A 22,914-nucleotide genomic window follows, 5' to 3' on the forward strand; every position below is an offset into this window, starting at 1 on the left:
GTTGTGGTAGCAGATGTTTGACTGGTTGGTTGTGGGGTATGAGGAGGCAGGTTTGGTTTAGTTTTAGCACCTTGCCTTTTCCCTTGTCCTTTGTCAGCTTAGTTTCTAGGCAGAGCACCGATGAAGTCAAGTTTTCATCATCAACGCCATAGCAATGATCATGTACTAAGTGCCTGTGTTATGTTCGGTGCCTTATGTACCTTATCCCAAGGAATCCACTGCATGGTTTACAGGCACTGGGATATAAAATAAAATGTAGTCACAGTCACTGACTTGTTGCAGGATCTCATTCAGTTTTTTTCCCATGAGTTTCCCCTTAACAATGTCTCAAACCTCTCTTCCTGGACCATTGTGCCATGACGAACATACACAACACTAGATATTCTAGGAAGAGAGGCGTATGTAAATTGAAATACAGCATAAGCCTCTCAGTCTTGTAGGAGAATAGACTGAATCACAGAACTGGTAAGACTGGGAGTCTGAGCATTGACACTTCAATCTTAAAACATTTATGATTTTGTTTCTAATATTTTGATAAAAACACATTCTGTTTTGAGAGAGGAAGAATCACACTGTTTCTGCATTTTGACTATTCATTGGTAGCATAAAGCATAAGTTTTTAGGCATGTATTTTATAAGACACATTTGGGTTATCATTCTGGAGCATGTAAAAGTTTGTACTTCAAAATATATCTAGCATGATTGTTAATGGTAACATGTATCTCATTTAATCTGCACAAGAAGCAACTCATTTAACTATAGGAAAACTGATCCAAGTTACACATAGTTCTTTCAAGCAAGTCAGGGTTCTTTAATTCTTCTAGATCGTGCCAACCCCTTTCTAGAAGAGGGCTTCTTCATAGGGCAGCTGAGTATTATCACACAGCCTGAATTCTAGGTTGGCAGTGAGAGTCATACCTGAGATGTCAAAAACAAATGGGGTGTGGACTAGCAAACTTGGGACCACTGTCCTATTTACAGCTACTAGGTTAAAGAACTTTGAAGGTCATTGTGCTGCTGACAGGCATATCAAACACTGACACTCTGTAGGCACTTCCAGCCTCTTAAGAGCCCAAGAAGACACAGGACTGTTAGTGTCTGAGTGTGGGTTTAACCTTTCAGACAAAAGCCCTTGCTGTGTATCATTTTATCCAGTTATAAAGTTGAGAAGCTGCAAGCGCCCGTATTCTAAGGGTAAGTTCCTGAAATCCACTGCTGTTTTATGAGTCACAACCGGCTCAGCAGGAAGGCTGTTTGAAGTCATGGTTATCAACAAGAAGTGATTGTTTTCTGAAAAGCTAAATGCTTAAAATGCTTCAAAGGGAAGCAGTGGGCAGCAAGGGTGCTCATTCCCTCCTAAAATCAGAGTTGTTGAGTTTGTTTTAAAGATTGCTAAGAGTTCATGAGAAAAATATATAAATTCTAAGAACCAACATTATATTCCCAGACACACTGACCCTCACTGGTCTCATGTCCCCTTATCACTGGACTCTGGGGGACACAAAGACTCATGTAACACTTCAGTACTACTAAGTTCGTCAACAAGTATTCTGGGAAAAAGCAGAATTGAATTCTTCTCTAGACTTCCCACCAGGGTTGGCCAAAGGCCATAAAGCAAACTCACAAATTCCCACAGGACCCAAACACCAGGCAAAATCACTAAAAGAGGCCAGTCTCCGTTTCTTCCTCCACGGTTAAAAAAAAAAGTATGAAAATTATAGTCTATCCTATGGAGCAACAGGCCAATAAAAATCAGTCTTCTGGAAGAGCCCCCAAATCAGACTTATTCTTTCCTTAACATTATCACGTACAGCCAGTTTATTAAATTTTCAAAAAATTAATATGTTTCTATGGTATGTATATCTGCACACTAAATTACCTCTTGGCACTTGGAAATCACAGAGCTTATTGCTCAGAGGCAATTGAGTGAAGAAAAAATTTAATTTGAAAATATCAAATCCTGTCAGACATTTCTCAGACTCCTGATTTTATATAAGGTTTGCTAGCTAATAAAGTATATCTCAAGTATAAAGAAAGTTAGGCTTATTACGGGGTCCTATAGTTTAAGTCATTTTTTGTTATTGATACATAGAATTTCTTTTACCCCTGTTACCTCATTCTTGGCATGTTTATCTAAATTATGTGTGTTTTTTGACCAGTGAAATATACATTCAGGGTCCCTAATAAAAGTGGTCCCAAGGACTTACTTTCCAGCCTACCTTCCTTCCTCTACCTGATAACACTAATAATACCCAGAATAATAACATTTGTATGTGCCATGGAGGAATCCTGCTTTCACAGCCTCTACTTCTTGAGCTCCTTGATAACTATTAATGATTCATTCATGGAAAAACAGAACAAAACCAAAAAACAAAGGATTGCAGCTAGCTCTGAGTTGAAAAGTAGTGCACAATCTAGGAATAAACTGAGAAAATTTTTCTTCTTGGGAATAAATATCAAACAGTAAAGTGTTTTGTTCTATGATTCGTTCATGGAAAAACAAAACCAAACCAAAAAACAAAGGATTGCAGCTAGCTCTGAGTTGAAAAGTAGTGTGCAATCTAGGAATAAACTGAGAAAATTTTTCTTCTCGGGAATAAATATCAAACAGCAAAGTGTTTTGTTCTTCAGCAGACATTTTAGAAGGCAGGGAATCTTTGATAGCCTTACTTGATGCAGTAATCTGTTTTCAAGACCACCCAAAGGCCTCGAGTCAAGTATTATGATCCAATGCAGGATTACATGGATGGAGATGGAACCTGGGCAGCCATTCAAACAACCTCATGAGGCCCGAGGAAAAGGCGGGAGGTGGTGGGGGGAGGGGTTCATGTATTACCTTTCTACTATGTGTCAAGAACTGTGTTAAATATTTCCCATAAGTTATAGCAATAGCTAACATTAACTGAACACAAATTTGGGGCCCTGAGTTGTGCCAAGTATCTTTCTTTCATAGATTATCTCTTTTCTTTTATTGAGATATAATCCACATGTAACATTATATGAATTTCAGGTGTATAACATAAGGATTTGATATTTGTATTTATTGTGAAATGATCACCACGATAAGCGTTACATCCATCACCACACAGTTACAAGTTTTTTTTCTTGTCATGAGAATTTTAAAAGATCTACTCTCTTAAGCAACTTTCATATATACAATATAGCATTATTAACTATAGTCACCATGCTCTCCATTGTATTCTCCAGACTTATTTATCATAAAACTGGAAGTATGTACCTTTTGACAACCTTCACCCATTTCAGCCACACCTCCCTCCATTCCCAAACGTGATCACCACAGATTATGTCTTTTAATCCGTAGTCCTTATGGAATAGCTACTATCATTATCCCCAGTTGACAGATTATAGTTGGGATTCAGAGGCACGAAGAGGCTAAATAACTTGCCCAAGATCACATAGTGTTCATTAGTGGACTCTGTATTCAGTGTGGACTTGCACTCGTAACTGATTATACTGTGGAATTCATTTACTCCTCAGAATGATGCTGAAAGGAAGGTATTATTCCCAGTTTACAGGTGAGGTGTCTGAACCTCGGAGAGGCTAAACAACTTGTCCGGCAGTCATTAAGCTTTTAAGTCATAGGCTAGGTTTGGAACTAGACCTTTGTCTGACATCCAAGCCTGGACCTTCCCTTTCGTACAGCATATTTCCACAGTCTCATTAGACCCCAAAATACCACTCCCTGAGACCTGTTAATGGTTTGTTCCCCAAACTATTTAGCAAGAGCCTACTCTGTATAGGCTTTATAGGTGACTTTGACCATGTTGAATGACATTAGAACGACCCCCCTTACTTTCAGAAGATTGCACATAAACTCAGATGCTTTGATAGTATGTTGGAAGTGAAAACCGGTCTCTGAGAAAGAAGCATCTGTCTTATAAGTAAAAAAGGTGAATTTGACAGTGCTTTTGTACTAGTTACCCAAATTCTCTTATTTTCTTATTTTAAGATGAATAGGTGGTACTTGTGGGCTGAGATTGGGGAGGAATGTCCCTTAAAAAAATAAAGTAAAATCGGAATCTCTACATAAAAGGAAGTGTTTTCCTAGGCTTCATGCCATTCTGACTACATGTAATTCAGGTTATATTCTTATTAAATAGTGAAACCGTACCCAGCTTGGCTTGTTACTAAACCCATAATAACTTAAGACATTTCAACAAGAATAATTCTAAACAGAATAATAATGAGAGAGTCACAAACTTTCAGGGTTTCAAATCTAAAATATAGTTGTCACTGAAATCTTAGCATTCCATTAAGTCTCTCCTGGATATGCATGAGGCAGCAAAACTTTCCAGCCACTGTGTCCTCAGTGGAAGATTTCTCAACAGTTTTTTCTGTCAAAGACTTCCCAGCAAGGACAGTTTTATACCTTATGTTTTTTCCAGTAGCTTTTTTTTTTCTTCAACTGTGTCTCCTTGTTATTTTGAAAACATCTCCTGAGGAACTGGTGTAATGGATTCTAGACAGGGGTTTGAACATTCCCATTACTAACTTCAAGGAGAGAAGACATGAACTTCTAAGTTCATTGTAAAAACCCCTCATTATATTTGCAGGGCTCCACTGCCTTAATTTAAAAATCATAGAGCCACTAATAAGGTGATATTGAGGGCTTCCTATATGCTAGAAGCCATTCTAGATACTTAAAAAACATTTGACTTTTTTTGTCATCACAAAATGACTATAAAGTAGATATTATGATCATCCCTTTTTACAGATGAGAAACTGAGGTAAAGAAAAGTTAAGGAACTTATCTGAGGAGGTGGGGTTAAGGCTCAAGACCTGACAGTCAAGCACCAGAGCCATTCACTAATCACAAGGCTACATGACCTCTCTTGGTCACAAGACAAAGGTCACAGACGAAAGGAACTGTGGCATCAGGGCGATAAGCTTTACCTGCCTTAGAAATAACTCAAAGGTTACTTTAAATCTTCTAAATCAAAGTAAGAAATATTAAGATTTCTTAGAGTTTGGTAGCCCCAAATGATAGACACTTATAAACAGGTACAAGGGGAGAAGAAAAGCTATAGTTTTATTTCTGTCGGCCTATTTGCTTATAACTCAATACATAGGGGGGAAGCCTAACATTTTGCTAGTTACCATTGAACAGAATTGGCACTAGACCAAACTCCTCAAACACCCAATTCCAGCCAACTAGCATTGTATATTACTACTAGGGTGGTGCTGATTTACACCAGGCAAATTAAGGGAAAAAAGAATAGCGATGAAGAGAAATCTCTCAAATTTTAAGAACAATATGCAGAAAAATATTCCCACCCCCCTTTTTTAAATTTAAAAAGTCATGATTTGGTTTAGGGGATGAAAAAGGTAACCGTTTCTTTTTTTTTTATGTTATGTTAATCACCATACATTACATCATTAGTTTTTGATGGAGTGTTCCATGATTCATTGTTTGTGCATAACACCCAGTGCCCCACGCAGAACGTGCCCTCTTTAATACCCATCACCAGGCTAACCCATCCACCCACCCCCTCCCCTCTAGAACCCTCAGTTTGTTTCTCAGAGTCCATCGTCTCTCATGGTTCGTCTCCCCCTCCGATTTCGCCCCCTTCATTTTTCCCTTCCTACTATCTGCTTTTTTTTTAACATCTAATGTATTATTTGTTTCAGAGGTACAGATCTGTGATTCAACTGTCTTGCACAATTCACAGCGCTCACCATAGCACATACCCTCCCCAATGTCTATCACCCAGCCACCCCACCCTCCCACCCCCCACCACTCCAGCAACACTCAGTTTGTTTCTTGAGATTAAGAATTCCTCATATCAGTGAGATCATATGATACATGTCTTTCTCTGATTGACTTATTTCGCTCAGCATAATACCCTCCAGTTCCATCCACGTTGTTGCAAATGGCAAGAACCATTTCTTAAGTGAAATTCACCTGTGATTAGTGAAATTCACCATACATGCAACCCCAAGTGTACAGAGGCACATTCTGTAGTGGGTAAGTGTATCCAGGCCCGCCTCTGGCTTGTAAGGAGACTCTAGGCAGATGCTCCCGCCTTTTTGAGCCTCAGTGTCCCTCCCTGTGACATGCAGACAGTACTGGGTGCACATCACAGGTTGTGCAAGTTAAATGAATTCATAGTGTTAGGGGTATAGAACAGTGCCTGGCAAACTGAAAGCATTCAACAAGTGTTAGCTACTAGTGTTATTGCAAAGGCCACTTAACAAACAGTAGCTACTATTTCAAAAACTTCCAAGGAGGAAAACACACACACAACCATTAGACAAGTTCATTTGTTTTTTTCTGTTAATGTGCATCCCAGTTTTAGGGATCAAACACAACTAAACTAGAAAAAGCGGAAACGGTGTCTGTATACATCTACTGACACAAGCAATCTCTTCTCAAGAGGCTTGTACTGAGAAGTTGCTATGTCTTCTGTTTTCTTACTGAATCTTTATATGTCTATGTTCCTCTCTCTTCAGCCTGTTGGACAATTTTTTTCTTCTTTGTCTTCACCTATTGTCCTGGTGTTGTTGTAATGGTATACAAAATGAGACCAGGATTCAAAGAGATGGTACAATATTAAAAAACAAACAAACAAACAAACAAACCTAAAACCTTAACATCAGCTTTGAGACTCCGCTAGAAAGGGACTGCGTTCAATTCAAAGTATCAATGTTAAATAAAACAAGTGTGGTGCCCTTAGCAATGTACAGAGAATTCTTATGTGGGGGGATGCTTGTAAATTTGGGTGGTTGGTCTCCTGAGGAAGGTTCTGGTAGGACAGTTGAAGCTTAAATAGGCCCCATGCCACAGAACATGGAACAGCTGGCCACCCGATTGCCGAGGCCACCCCAATTCAGGCCTGCAACAGTTGGGGCTCTGACAGAACCTGGCTGACCTCGGAAGGCGCTGCGGACAGTTCTTATCCCTCCTCCCGAACACTGTCCCAGGACAAAGGGTCAGCAATCTGGCCGTTTCAGAGTAATTGATCCCCTTGCTTGAGAAGCATGAGTGGTTTCCAAAAACAGAGTGAACCCTCTCTCTGAACAGAGCAAACTCCCAGTTCACAGAGCAAGGGATGAAAAACAATTCTCAGAAGTTGAGTGACTGACGCAGGGAAGAACCTAGAATTCCAGCTGCCTTTCAAACCCAGGGCATTTTTGTGGGTTTTCTGGTGTGCCTCTAGAATCTTTCTGAGTCAGAAGCGGAAGTTGGGACTAATCTTGAAGAGGAAAAAAAAAAAAATCAAAACAAGCTGAGAGGCGGAAAATTTTATCTGAATCCCAAATTGCTTTTGATTCATATACATTTAAATTGATTTAGTTCTGTTTTCCTTTTGTGCCATTTAATTACATTTTTTCTTGGAAAGTAAAAAAACAATTAGATCTTTTTCTTGAATTGCATACCCCTTAGTTCTGTTTTCTCCTAACATGTCTCAGATTGGTAATGAAATAGTCACAAAACCGTCCTCCAGAGCTCAAGATCACCAAAGACTAGGCTACACTAATATAAATAAAGTGCTAAGTGTCATACCAATCCTCCCATTATTAGTTGTTTTTTCTTTATATCACACTCAAGAGTTAATTGATGGTCTGGCCCACTGACTACTCGTTAATGCTTATCAGATGGTGCCAATTATAATTCTTTATATAAACCCTAATAAGCTAACTAGATTTTTAATTCTTCATTACAAAACAGCCAGCGAAATGTTACAACCCAGAGTGGGTGCTATTGTTGAAATAAAGAGCAAAGCAAAATAGATCACTTAGAATTTTTTATTTTAATTTTACACTTCAGTTTACCAACTAACAAGATTTCCTTTATATACAGCACTTTAGTTTTAGCCAACCATTGCCTTCAGAGGATTCTAACACACCGTTTTCCAACTTTTGTTCCCAGAGGGAAATTAAGACCTTTTTTTTTTTTCTCCCTCCTGGCCCCACGGTGGAAATTCTGATTTAGTCAGTCTGGATGGGGCCCAGGAATTTGTTCTTGTAACATACACCCCCAAGTGATTCTGATGCTGATGGTTGTGAACCGCACTTTGTAAAACACTTTTCTAACACACAAAACACTTAAGTCAACCTTATTCTTTAAGACCCATAAGTAGTTTTCCAGTTTGTCCAGTCAGGCACAGCCAGACTTGTAAACGGCACCTGCTTTCCACTGTTCTGGAGGCCTAGTCTGCACTGAGCAGGCAGTGAAGCACGAATCTTGCGGGCTTGACCTCAGGGTTCCAGCAGATGGCAGCAAACCCTCTTCCCGCTCCCAAAGCGCTTCGCAGGCAGCCATTCTCAAACTTGAGAATAATTTGCACTGAACGTTCTTTTTCTTTATTTTTTTTTTAAATAGGAGAATAAAGAGGGCCTTCAGATGTGATTTTATCGGACCCCCTGCTTCTAACCAAGGCTGAGAAGAAATATCTCTAGGAATAGAATCATACAATTTTATCATCTAGAGAAGGGACTGTACAAAATTCCTTGGCCGTTTTTTCTTATCTCTGGGGAAAGGGATTGTATGACTTTCCTTGGCTGTAGGGCAATACAGTCTGTTATCTCCGGTCAAAAATGTTCTTACTAATAACTACCTTAAATCTCTCTGGTCGTAATCAAAACATTTTTATTTTGGGATCTAGGCTAAAGGAGAATTTTGGAGCACTTTGAATGCTAATTAGCCTTTTCAAAGGAAAACAAATATGACTGTAGAATTTTCAAAACTAAAAAACCCCCCAAATTTTACTTTAAGGTTCACCAGGGAAAATCCCAATGTTTTTGCTGTGCCGTTCCATTATGATGATCAAATGGTGTGGTAGATTGACAAAATGCAAAATCAGTCAGAGGATGCTTAAATACTAGAAGAATGTACAGAACAAAGGGACAAGTAGACCCACTGAGTAGCAGCTTTGATCCCAACAAGACCATTGTTTTCAGATGTTTGACGCACTAAAGTTTATTTAAAAAAAAAAAAAAAGGATGGTGACATCTGGAAGTTCCGTAATATGAGATGAATGTTTGTACTTTTACCAGTGGGAGGAGAAGAGACCAACAAGAGATAGGAGAGCTAGATATTTGAGGAACTATGGTGTGGATGAGGGAGTAAATGTGTCTATTGATGAAAAAGAAAAGTTAGGAGTAATGAACAGAAGTTACAAGACAATAAGTTTCAGTTTAACTTAAAACTTCAAAAATCGTGTGGGGAAGAGATGGAGAAGGAATTAACATATATATTGGACATACAAAAAGGTGTTAAGAGCTTTAATACATGTACTTAATTTAGTTCTCATAACAACCTTGTTTGGAGAAAAATTATCATTTTTTAATTGATAAGGAACCTGGAGCTCAGAGAGGTTAAGAAAATTGCCCAAAGTCACACAGCTAGTCCTAAGATGGCCGACCCACCAGCTGACTCCAAGTTCATCTGTTTTCATAGCCTGTGCTTTTTCCCACTACAATGCCTACCAGGTGTGTTGTAAAAGGAACTCCTGTACCTCATGAAGCTTGATTGCAGATCTCAAATCCCTTCCACCTCTGAGATTCTATAATATATAAATATCTTCTTAAAAAAATTGGGTTTTTAGGTTTTGTGAGTATTTTGATGTAGTTCAATACTTTTTTTTTAAAGATTTTATTTACTTACAGGACAGAGAGAGACACAGCGAGAGAGCAAAAACAAGCAGAGGGAATGGGGGAAGGAGAAGCATGTTTCCCACGGAGCAAGGAGCCCCAATTCGGGGCTCCATCCCAGGACCCTGGGATCATGACTGAGCCTAAGTCAGAGGCTTAACAACTGAGCCACCCAGGTGCCCAGTAGTTCAATACTTTTTAAGAAGCAAGGTCAGTTTTGGGGTGCCTGGGTGCCTCAGTCATTAAGCATCTGCCTTCGGCTCAGGTCATGATCCCAGAGTCTTGGGATCAAGCCCCGCATCAGGCTCCCTGCTCCGCGGGAAGCCTGCTTCTCCCTCTCCCACTCCCCCTGCTTGTGTTCCCTCTCTCGCTATGTCTCTCTCTGTCAAATAAATAAATAAAATCGTAAAAAAGAAAAGAAAAGAAAGAAAGAGAGAGAGAGAGAGAGAGAGAGAGAAAGAAAGAAAGAAAGAAAGAAAGAAAGAAAGAAAGAAAGAAAGAAAGAAAGAAAGAAAGAAAGAGAAAGAAAAAAGAAAGAAAGCATGGTCAGTTTAAAACCTCACAAAATTTGTTTCTTCCTTACCCCTTCAATTCCAGGATATTTGCAGGAAACGCATCTTAAAATTAAATACATCATTTTTCTAATGAGGAAAAGCAGAGCTTAGGTGAGAATAATTTTTCTTTTCTCCAAGCCGTGACTAGAATGATTGGCTTCGGTTCTAGTGTCTGTAAAGCGTGATTATAATTCCTCCTGACTGTTCTTGAAACATACACAGATACTTCTTGAGAAGGGGGAGCACTGTGAAGCTCAGAGGGACCTCTAGGCCTCAGGGAGCCACGAGGCACCCTGGAGTAAGGTGAGAAACAGCTGGTGATGCTGTAAAGCAGAATTTCCAATACCCTTTGCTTATCATTTCACCTGCATCACGAGATCTCCATCCTTTGCTGTCAAAACGCCCATGTTCCATTGTACAAAATTATGTCAAATGTACCGTTCATTCATACAGAAAGCAATCTTTTATAAAAAGAACCATTTAGTATGTATCTTCTTCGCTTTCACTGTTCAACCTCTGTTTTGTTGTCCTTTTGTTTTGTTTTTTAAACTTCTACAGTAGTCTACCTAGCACTGTGAACCATGGTCAAAGTCAAAATCCTGTCTTATGAATGGTGCATAAATGTTTAACTATCACTATATTGTTGGGGATGCACTGCATTGTCAGACTTCATCTGGTCTCATGTAGACTTCATTTTTTTGCAAAAAGAAAAAAAAAGTACTGATCTAGAATGAACTTCATTTAGCAACTAGTTATAATATCCAAGTTGCATTTCGCCTGGGAATAACTGACCCACACTGACAAATTGTAGGTGATGGTCCCACCTGTCCCCACCTCCTTCAGGCCCTTTAAATGAAAGAATTTGGAGATAACTTTCCTCCCAGCTACAACACACACAAAAGCTCTAGCCTAGGTCATACCCATGTGTGATTCCAGATGGTCAATGATTGTTGATCTATGAATTAAATTTTAAAAAGAACTTACCTGCATTAGACTTATCACTTCCAAAACAGGCAAGGTTAATAGCAAGGATGCAACTGAAAAGTCTGCACATCACTATCAGAAAGTGTCTCATAATGTTTAAGAAATAGACCAGAACAAAGTTCTTTAACTTTGTTAAAGTTCTCTAACTTTTTGACGGGTGTAACTTAGGAATCATTTTACAAAGAGATAAGCTCTAGACATTTCTTTTTTTTTTTAATTTTTAATTTTTTTATTTTTAAAGATTTTATTTATTTATTTGACAGAGAGAGACACAGCGAGAGAGGGAACACAAGCAGGGGGAGTGGGAGAGGGAGAAGCAGGCTTCCCCCCGAGCGGGGAGCCCGATGCGGGGCTGGATCCCAGGACCCTGGGATCATGACCTGAGCTGAAGGCAGATGCTTAAGGACTGAGCCACCCAGGTGCCCCAGCTCTAGACATTTCTTTTTCCATCCCTGCCCCAGAGTTTTTTATTTTTTGTTTGCTTGTTTTAATGGATAGTTGCTCAAGAACTTCAGACACACATATTACCGAAGGGTCCCTTCTCTCAATCTCAAATGTGTATTTATAAGGACCTAGACATTTTAGTACGTCCAGAAGAATTTATCTTTTATCTCAGGCTAAGACTACACATCCAATGTGGCTTAGAGGGTTGATGAAGTGTTTGTAGCTAATTCACGAGGCTTTGTTAATTCACTTGTGTATTTGCATGAATCTATCCAGAAAGAGGAAAAAGTTGTTTGGCAATTGATAGTCAAAACTACCTAACATTATATAAATACGAAAGTGAAATTGAGAATGAGGAGTAGTGTGGGGAATGATAAGGACTGAGATCCTTTGAATAAATGTGTGGCCCACATAGCCAAATTTGCTATAGTATTAATATCCAATATTATGTCTAAGAAATTACATACAGCAGTTTTGTGAGAACATTAAGAAAGTTATAGCAATAGGAAAAGCTGTAATAATAGCTAAAAAGAGAGGGAAAGTAAAGCATACTAATGCCTCCTGAGACACCTCCTTGAACCATTCATTGGATTTCAGATACACCTGCGATTAGTATTTTCAAGTGAAGTAAATTCTTCCTATTTTGAAGATATGTTCCTGGGACACTACTGGTAAAAGATGTTTCCACATCATTTTTCTCCATTTGTATTTGAAAAGGACACCATCATGACTCTCACCGCATACTCTGCTTTAATCTATATTTTCCCAAGTGGCCTTTTATCTATTCCAGAAAAACAATCATTCCTTTGAAAACCCCAATTACTCTAAAGGCATCCCCGGGTCTATAAAATGAAATGACATACACGGAATTACTACACAAATCCCTCAGGCAAGAAAGACATCATGAAATAAAACTTAACACTTGCACCAGAGAGATGTGGTAAGGCAATTAAGCAAACTTTTTCCTATTCTGTGCTTAAGAAAATAAGTTATTGGTTACTTCCCGGATGAAGAGTTGTATTTTTTTATTCCTAATTTTAAACATCACTCTGGGGCCATGTTTTTGACGAAGGAAACATAAATATGATTTGGCAGTCAATCTTAAATTTCCCAGGAACAGTAGGTTAAACATTTTCCCCAGGGACCAGGAAATGAATCAAAGGATCTATTTCATAAGCTTAGAAAACGTAATGGACAGAAAAACAAAGATCAAGTAAGTCAGTTTTCTCATAATGTATTTTCCACATCCTTGTGAAATAATATTGTCACATGTTGTATAGTTGTTGATGTGTCTTTGTCATTACCATTAACCAGCTATGGTTTGTCAGTTTTTAATGTGATTAGGAGCTGTGATAGAAGAATGGCTTAAAAATATGCCAGGGAGAAATTTGAAGAATGTTATCATGCAAAGGGCCCAATCAAGGTTGTTACATGCTATGCACACATTTCTTATGAATTCTTTTTCTTAAACTCTTAACTGATAAAATTTTCCTCTGAGAAAGTCAAAGCTATTCTACTTGGAAATGAATTTGCTTAAGGGATATTAGCTCTATGTCAAATAGCAATCACATAATCTGTAAAATACATTAAGAAATCATTTCTCTTCATCCCACTTTTTTTCCTAGGGATAAGTGCACATTCATGGTGACTTTCCTTTTTGTGAATGAGGGAGGGAGGAGATGGTTACCTGGATTTGTTTTAGGAAAAGTATCTAGGATACAATGGACAGCTAAGGCTATATTCAGATAGTGAAATACATTTTAAGTAGGCTTTAGGTGTAAGTAATAATTTTATACTAATAATGATGACTCTCCTTAAGTGCTTACTACATGCCAGACACTGACAGTTTTCTTTACAAAAGTCATCCAAAAGGTCAACAATTCATTTATTTCATATAGGATCATCAGCCTTTGTTAATTGTGACAGTTCCCTTCTTTTCTCTATAGAAACTGATGAAATTTGAACTTTTGATATGTTACTCATTTTTTTCTGTGGTAGGAATCCATATGATTTTTACTGCTTAAATCTTCTGAGAAGAGAGAACTTCTCTTCAGAAAATATTTTGGAAATGTGTTTAAAAAAATTTGTTTTCATGTTCAAACCAATTAAAGTAGACGTTTATAAAAACATATTTAAGGCTTTTCGCCAAGAAATACAAAAAATTAAAATGGCAATTTCAGCTTTTTAAATAGAACATAGTATAGTAATACGAGTGTTTTCATAGGTTATCGTTTTTAGAATGGCATACTTTTTTGAGGATAAAGGGAGGTGATAGGGTAAAACATTGCTGTGTAGTTAATTTCTCTTCACTAATAGATTTAGTGCCTTAAAATTATTTAGATACAATTTTATCACCCATGACTTTCATTTTTAAATTTCCCTATACAGACACATCCCAGCTGTGCGACCTAGGGTAAATTACCTAATTTTTATGCCTCAGTTTCCTGATTTGCAAGATTGGGGATCAGAGGGTTGTTGAGAGGATTCAATGAGTTCATAGAAAAACTTGCTTAGCACTGTGATCAGTACATAGTAAAAATTCTATACACTTTAGGTCTTGCTATCATTGCTATCCAAGATGAAAGGGACCACAGAAGTATATGCAGATTCCTCCCTAACATCGGTCTTCATGACCTTCCATTGAATGTGGTTATTTTCATTCTTTTATAATAGCGGGTTAAGAAAGATCAAGAAGTCCGTATTTTGCTCCCCCACCCCCACCCGAGCTAGTAGAGAGGTGAGGTCAGTGCGTGTTTCTGGCCAGCTCTGCAGCCTGCTCCTGCGTTCTGGGGCGGGGGGTGGGAGGGTTGCAGCGGTATCTGAGGCGTGTGGTGCTAATGCCACTTCAAAGGCAAGGCTCCCTCCTATTTTTATCCGGGTCGGCAGCCTGCCTATGCAGTTGCCTCTTGAACAAAAGGTTCTGCCAGGTCTCTGACACCTTCTAAGACCTCACAGTCTCTTCTCGCAAAAACAAGAATAATCGCCATTTGTTGTGCTGTGGGGCATTCGATTTCTAAACGAAATTTCTCCTCTACCCCTGCTCTTGAAACCGTAGCGGGCATTGTTACCGCTTTACAACCAAGGAAAGCACGGGCTGGAGAGGGGGAAGCATACGGGTAACAAGAGGCGGAGGCAGGACTCCCGGGTCAGGGTGACATCCAAGTTATCGGAGTTCACATTCTTTCCAGTATATCATGCTTGCTTCCATTGTCATTTATAACCCTTAGCCTTTCTCACGAAGGAATTTCCTTCAAACATAAAATAAACTTTTAAAACGTGTATTGTGTTAGAACCCGAATTTAATCTAAAAGTTAATCTAAAGTGAATAAAGATGAATAGTCAGCGGCAGAGCCAAGATGAGAAGCACTAGCTACAACATGGTATCTCTTTTTCTGATGTCTAAGTATGTTTATTTTATTTATCTAAGCAATGTATGGTTACTTGGCTACTTTTCTAGTCAATAATACGACTCATTAGTCCTGATCTGCACTATTCTTGATGAGCAGCATAATGCTGCAGATTTCTGTCTAAAGAAATGGACGCTCTCCTCCATTTTATCAGGGAGAGTGCTACAACAGAATTTCCAAAAACTCCACTGGTGAAGAAAACTTAAGATTCACTTTAGGAAGGCAGATCCCAGGAAATATGAGATCAAGATTGTTTTATTAAGAGACTAGAACAAAAAATGACCTTAAAATGCTTCTTATTCCTTGACGTCAAGCTTGACTGTATGTGAATCACCTCAAAGGAGCATTTAGCCTACATTTAAAGATCTCTAGATATAGGAGTTCTACATATCCATGGAGAAATATCTTTCCTGTTAACCTGCTTCTCTACCAGGAAAATTAACCCAAGACTCATGAAAATGGGAGTGCCCCTACGAGATTAGTTAGTAGAAAATGCCATTTCCTACACCTGCTTGCAATCTCATGATAAATGGCAATTCAACTTCCAGCTTTCCTTTCAGCAATTCTTTTTTTTTTAAAGATTTATTTATTTTAGAGAGAGAGAGAGAGCAGTGGGAAGGGGCAGAGGGAGAGGGAGAAAGAGTCCCAAGCAGACTCCAGACCAAGCTTGGAGCTGGACAAGGGGCTCAATCTCAGGACCCTGAGATCAGACCTGAGCCGAAAGCAAGAGTCAGACTCTTAATGGACTACCCACCCAGGCACCCCTCCCTTCTGCAATTCTAACTAATCCCAATGTCCATTACTTTTTTCTTCTTAGGTCTTATTTTTTTTTCACTCTTGCAAATATATTTTAGGCTCTCTTTAGGATTCATGCATAAAATTCTAGGACTTATCTGGGGAGTCAGAACAGTTCTATTTAAACCCTCATGCTTGCACTGACCTAAAATGCAAATGATTTTACTTGTACCTTAAAATCTTCTATCTGCTTAGAAGAGTTGATTTGTTTGTAAATATTGATTCATCCTCTTTGTTTTGGCAAACATGGCTTGGTGTGCATATTGGTGTGTGTATAGTGAGGGTGGTTGGGATAAGTCTATTTGTGTGAGTCCCTCACCACATGTAAGTGTTGTGAGAAGGTCTACATCTTGAAGCAAGATGAAAAATTTTGGTGAAGCTAACCAAGTTTCCTGGTTATAGCAGTCTGATATAGAAATTATTCAGTCATTCAACAAATATTTACTAAAGCATCTACTTGCCAGGAACTGTTTTTTGTCTAGGGATGTCTTCATGAACAAAACAGAATGAAACAATAACCCTTACTCCTACATGGAGCTAAATTCTAATGGGAAGAAGCACATAAACAAAATAAATAAAACATTTAGTATGTTTAATAGACATAAGCCTAAAGGGAGAAATAAAACAAGGAATGGGTTAGGGAATTTTGAGAGAGAGAGAGATACAGACAGACAGATAGACAATAGTCAAATAGTGATCATATGATATTTGAGTAAGGCCTGAAGGAAAAGAAATAAGAGTCATGCTGGTATCTGGAGTACTGTGTTCCAGGCAGCAAGATCAGCAAGTGTAAAGGTCCTGAGGCATGAGTGTGTCTGGTGTGTTCAAAAATAGCAGATGGGGTGCCTGGGTGGCTCAGTCAAGCATCTGCCTTCTGCTCAGGTCATGATCCCAGGGTCCTGGGATCGAGCCCCGCATCGGGCTCCCCGCTTCACTGGAAGCCTGCTTCTCCCTCTCCCACTCTCCCTGCTTGCGTTCCCTCTCTTGCTGTGTCTCTCTCTGTCAAATAAATAAATAAAATCTTAAAAAAAAAAAATAAATAACAGAGGCCGGTGTGGCTAGATCCAGGTAAGAGGAAAACAGCAGGAGGAGATGAAATCAGAGATTAAGGAGGGGCAGGCCTGAGCAGATTTTACAGGGCCTTGTGGGTCAGTGAAAGGACTTTGATTTTCCTTTTTCAAAATGAGAAGCCATGAGAGGATTTTAAACAGAGGACTAAGTGACATAATCTGACTTAGGTTTTAACAGGGTAATTTTGGCTGCTATTTGAGAGTAGACTAGAGCAGCAGGGTGGAACCATGGAAATCAATTGGGAGACCATAGCAATAATCCAGGCAAGATTATGCGGCTTTAGTTTAGGATGGTACCAGCAGAGGCATGGGAAATGGTTGCAGACTGGATATGTTTTAAAGTCAGTGCTGACAGATCAGGTGGAGTGTAAGGGACAGGGAAGAGTCAACAATGACTCAAGATTTTGACCTGAGCTCACGGGAAGCTGGAGAATGCCTGGTGCTTTCTTCCATTCATGTGTCTCTTCATAACCCTCTGCTTTTTAGAAATTCTTATGAATGACTTAAAAGGCAAATGAAATGTCCTTGATTTCTGTTTGCCTCTGTTGGAATCTGCCTATGATAAAGTATATATTTGTGATGAATATTTACTGATCATGTGTTTAAGAGGGAAAGTTGTTGAAGGAGTTGAAATAGCATTTGAAGGAGTTGAAATAGCATTTGAAAGAACATCTGTTGGAGACACTTCCGCTATTATGACGTATTTAAGCAGGAATTCAGTTAAGAGAATGTTTTTGGCTTTCAAGGTTTATGGTATAAAATAGTTTGAACTTCAGAATATATCCTATTAAACTTCTTTGGCTTCTAGGGCTATTTGCATTGCTTTAGAATTCACCTCATTGTCCTATGTAAACCTCAGACTACACTTCCTTTTTAAATGTCAAATGTTTCCTGCCAGTTAAATCGGTTACACAGACAGTTTAATAAGGAAGCTAATTAAGCTGCTTCACTAAGTGCTTTATGTGGATAAATCAGCATTGAACTGATATGAAAAGTTGGTGAAGGTAAGCTGAGAAAGGCCCTCAGCTCCTCTGAGCTTTTCAGCTCACTTGAGGGCAGAGCCCCATGTGTGTCTCACCTTCACAGAAAGGGAGCACATCTAAATGTGAACTATGCCCTATACCCTGCCACCTACTCGTTCTTGTGACAAATGGCAAGATGGCAGTAGTTATTAATCCAAACTTAATCAAAATTTAAGTGATTCTTTCCAAAATTTCTAAGATCTCATTTCATTTAGCTTGCTTGGATTTGAATCTTTTTTTTTTTTTAAAGACTTTTTCCTCAAAGCAATTTCATTACAAGTACAGTCTAATATTTGACTAAGAACTCTGGTGTGAAAGCGTGTGTGGCCAACTTCCCCACTCCAGTACTTACTAGCTTTCTACCTTTAGGGAGGTTTCTTTCTCTCTTTCTTTCTTGTTACTTACCATCTTTAAGTCTCACTGTCCTTGTCTTTGTCTTTGAAAATAGGGACAATAATAGGCCCTACTTCACAGGCTTGTTTTGAGAATTATATGAAATGCTCTATGTAAGGCAATTAGTAGCCACCACTTGGCACACGGTATGAGCTGTCAGTGTTGGCTATTATTAAAGGCAGAGGTAGGAAAATGGCTCCTCTGGGTTTAGCCTTTGGTGGGAACATATAACACCAGGTGATTCGTGAGTTCAGTTCTTTGCAGCTGTTGCTGCAGCCATCATATCGGACTGGCTGAAGATTAGCATGTACTTTCCTGCACTGAACACTTAAAGGACACATGACTCTAAATACACACAGACCGAATGTTCTACATGCAATATGAACTGTGCCATCTGCCAGATGACAAGCCCCCAAGTCAGTTTGAATGATGTCTTTGTTGTTTTGTTTTCGGTGTTTGTGTTTATGTGTATACATCTACTTAAGAAGATCAAGATGGTATATCTGCATTAGCCTTACCTAACAAACTGAGGAAGAAGGATGCAGAAGACTTGAGAGAATGACCACCGTAGATGTTATTTCTCCTGAGTTTGAAAATGAGGGATAGCAATGGGACGGTGAAGGTGTCCAAAGAGTATGGAAGCAACTGGGAATATGTGAAGAAAAGGCATATAGAAGTGGAAGTAGTTGTATTTTATGTTATTAGGATCCCTGGGGTAAAAGTATGGGAGGCAAAGTTTGGTTCAATGTGAGGAGGAAGTTCTTAACAGTTAAAGCCTAAGGATTGACCAAGATGACCTGAAAACCCAAGTGAGCCCCCTTCTCTAGAGCAAGGCCTGAGTGAAATATAAGGTTTCAAATCTTGACTATTTGAATTTCTTGAAATTCATCATTTTTATTTTTAGACTATATTTCATTTTTAAAAGAAAAATGAGAGAAAGGCCTTAGTGTTCTGAAAATAGTAATGTTACATGACAGGATATTAAAGCGAAAGGTACCCCGAGGCCCTCAGATATCACAGATGCTGCACACTAAAGTCTGATTTCAGACAAAACTCCAGACTCTACAAAGATCACAGCAGGGAGCCACTCCTGCTGGAACCCACCCCCAGTCAGATCTAGGTTATTAAAAGGTTATCAGAGGACGGCAAGAAGAGAGGATTTCTTGAGGAAGAATTCTGGATGCCACAGATCACGGGGTTTGGGTTTGGAGTAGGGTCCTACCCCCTCACCTCCACCCCTGTGAGAGAAGAGTTTCAAAGTAGCTTCTTAGAGGGGCACCTGAGTGGCTCAGTTGGTTCAGAGTCCAACTCTTGACTCAGGTCATGATCTCAGAGTTGTGCGATCGAACCCCACGTCAGGCTGTGTCCTAGGCGTGGAGTCTGCTTGAGATTCTCTCTCCCCCTCTGCCCCACCCTGCTTGCACTCTCTCTCTGTCTCAAAAAAAAAAAAAATTTTTTTTAAATAGCTTCTGAGAGAGCTTGATATGTCTGCAGGGGGAAGGACAGGAAGGCAGAGGGGATTGGGGTCTGACACTCTCTCAAGAAATCTGGAAGGTGAGACATGGGCTGACAAATTGTTTTGGCAAAGAACCGGGAAATCTGCTGCTATCATCCCAAAGGCAAATGATGTGTGTTCCCCATGGACCACAGCAGGCCAGAAGAAAAGGAGAGCTGGATGGGGTTGTCTTGAGGCCTCTTCAAATAGACCGTCTCATAGCTTCAGCTTCCTTGGGGGTGCAGAGTAAGTCACAAGTTACCCATGAGAATAGGGATGACTTGGCATGAATTGAGGACTACAAGCAAAATGTCCCCAGTGATAGGAATCTTCAAAGATCCCGTGAAAGTTTCCTTGTCTGGGCCTACCTGGCTCTGAGAGTGAAAAGCCAGAATATGATGTTACCAAATCAAGTAAAAATCCCCCTCTGCTCTTTGTCTCTTCTCCATCCTTGTACTCTAAGCCCAGGGAGCCCGAAGTCCCAGTTAGCAAGCTGAGGGAAGAGAGGAAAGAAAGCATAAAGAAGCCAACCACAGTGCCTTCCCTGAAGGAAGAGGATCTTCCTGAAACAGGACCCAGGGAGAAGAGATTTAACTCTTGAGACTGGAGTTGGTTACTGCAAGGGATGGAATATTCTATTTTGAAATAAACTAGTTTGGGTAACTTAAAGTGACCACAGGACTATTCCTAAAAGAAAGCAGAGTGCCACAGGACCTACTAAGTTTTCATCTAGTGACAGTGGAAAAACTTCTTTCATTAAAAAAATGAAAGGGTGGCGGGAAACAAAAAGAAAAGCAATTTGATGACACATCGTATGTAATGCTAATTTAACATACTGGTTATAGTTAAGTGCTCACATGTCAAAAATTTAAATTCTTTAGATACTAATACAACCCATGGTGGAAACAAGAACCAAGGATCTAACCCATGATATGCTAGGATTCTACCATCAGACATTCAAACTCCAAAATAGAAGAAACACCTCTGTTATTTTCAGATCCCTTTGGTCATCTCTGACTCAGGGTCTATCACGTGGCTTCGTTTAGCTGGCCAAGCAGAGAACAGCATGAGCCTTGGGACGGAGAATGACAGAAGGAAATAGCACCAAAGAACAAGATGTGAAAATTGCTTTGGGGAAATACGTTAAAATTAGGGGTTTGAGTGCAGGCAGGGACCAGAAGCCTGTGATATTTTGGGCACAAACAGAAACAACATACCTAAAGAACTATTTATTTATATCACATTTGCATCTCTCATCTCTGACAGTTTGTAAGTTTATGTACTATTGTTAGCACTAAAGGAATATGAAGGCATGTTTGGCGGTCTGAGGAATCTGTAGGAGAGCAATAGTCATTTTGTTCATTGAGGTAATTGCTCTCTTCCTTCACAGCCAGTACTGCTACTATATTTGGCCTATTTGTTATTCTACAGGAGATTTTTTTTTTTTAACTTTGATGCTATTTAAAATTTTTCCTCAAAAATTTTTTTTTCCTCAGAGTCTTACTCTTTCAATATCATACTTCATAATTCTACTTTTTACTCACATATTCAACTGATTAACATTTATGCCTTAGCTAGTCTAGCTAGTCTATCTAGCTGATAGACTTTATCATATTGAATGTTAATACTTCTCACAGTTTAGAAAATTCCCTATTGATCCTGTCAAGATAGGTAAAGAGTCTCTAAAGTGACCTTCCATGATTGATTAACTTGCCCCTGCAAAGCTAACAACGGTACTGTGTTACATGTTTCTTGAGGGCAAGGACTTCATTTAAATCATCTTTGTATTTGCAGACTACAATGAGTGTGCCTGGGAAGTATTAGGTGTTCAATAAAATTTTTGTTAAATGAATGAAACCAATGAATAAATAATGAGAAATAGAAATCAAGTCCAAAGTGGTAACTAAAATTAGGCTTTTCTCCCCTCCTTGATTATATCGTCCAGAGAACTTAGTATTAGATCTAGATTAGGATAAAGAGATTAATGAAAACATTTGTTAGGACTCAACAATTATTACTGAAATTTTAATGATAAAAAAGAGAGAGGCAAGATTCAGTATATTGACCCCCTAATTAATTCTTGATATGCAAGCCAAGAATGGACCACCTACCTTCTTTTTGTGTCTAACGGAAAACCAAAAACAAACCATTTGAATCTAAGATAGTTTGTCAAATCCAGGTGTTGGTATTCACTTTAAATTTAAGGCCTTGGTTAAGAAAGAAAAGCTGTTGGAACCCTTTATGAAATTTGGACGCATTTTTAAGCATGGCCATGCTTTTTGTTCCAGAAACACACAATGTTATAATACTTTCAAAGTTGACTCATTTGTATATTTGCTACTTTTTGCCAGAAGTTTGTCTAAGAGAGTTTCATGCAGATGGGAATGTGTGAGGACGTAATGTAGATAACTAGTCTTCGGGGATCCTGGAAATAGAGAAGGGGCAAGAGGAGAGAGAATACAAGAGCTTTCAGTCAATTATATTTCTGCATACTGACAAACCAAACATTTCACATACACAGGGGAATGTTGCAGGGACACAACATCTCAAAAAAGTAAGGAATGTAATACACACTAAAAAAAAAAAAAGCAAATCTCAGATGAAACAAGGGGCAGGAGTGTTTGTCTGAGACATGGGTAATATCCCATGCTTAAGAAGTGAAGATCCACATGGTCTTCAGCGATGTAAAATAGATTTTGAGAAGAATAAGTCCATCCACTCCTTCAGATCAGCAACATTAAATACATCTAAGTAGCTCTTGGATTTTTTTTAAATCAATTAATTATTTATTTATTTTGCTATATTCAGTGGACCAAAATAAGATAACAGATTGAAAGTCACTTGGGAAAAGAAAAAAGCCCAGTAGCTTATGGTCTGTTTCTGGGGTAGTCAATATGTTTTGTTTATTTTGTACCATGAAAATAGGACCTGAATGAGTGTGGGCTGTGTATATAGATATGACTATGTGGAGGACAGATAAGGGCGGCTCCCAGTGATAAGAGTCCCAGCGGTGGGGGTTGTGCCCAAGAGAGATGGCAGTGACTGGGGCTATGGGTTCAGAGATGAAGAGCAATAAGAAAGTCCAAAGTGAGGACCAAGTCCCAGGCCAGAGCTAATAATACACCAGGCAGAGGC

At 39.0% G+C, this 22,914-nt stretch overlaps 1 protein-coding gene across 3 annotated transcripts in view; it reads left to right on the forward strand.

Annotated features, from left to right (window-relative positions):
* The window catches only part of SYNPO2 (synaptopodin 2), a 165,619-nt gene that overhangs the window by 139,028 nt on the left and 3,677 nt on the right, over positions 1-22,914 (forward strand). The window lies entirely within an intron of this gene.

The sequence above is a fragment of the Callorhinus ursinus genome, unplaced genomic scaffold (genome assembly GCF_003265705.2).
Source record: "Callorhinus ursinus isolate GAN/ISIS: 27379988/994484 unplaced genomic scaffold, GSC_fseal_2.0 scaffold4, whole genome shotgun sequence".
Lineage (NCBI taxonomy): Eukaryota > Metazoa > Chordata > Mammalia > Carnivora > Otariidae > Callorhinus > Callorhinus ursinus.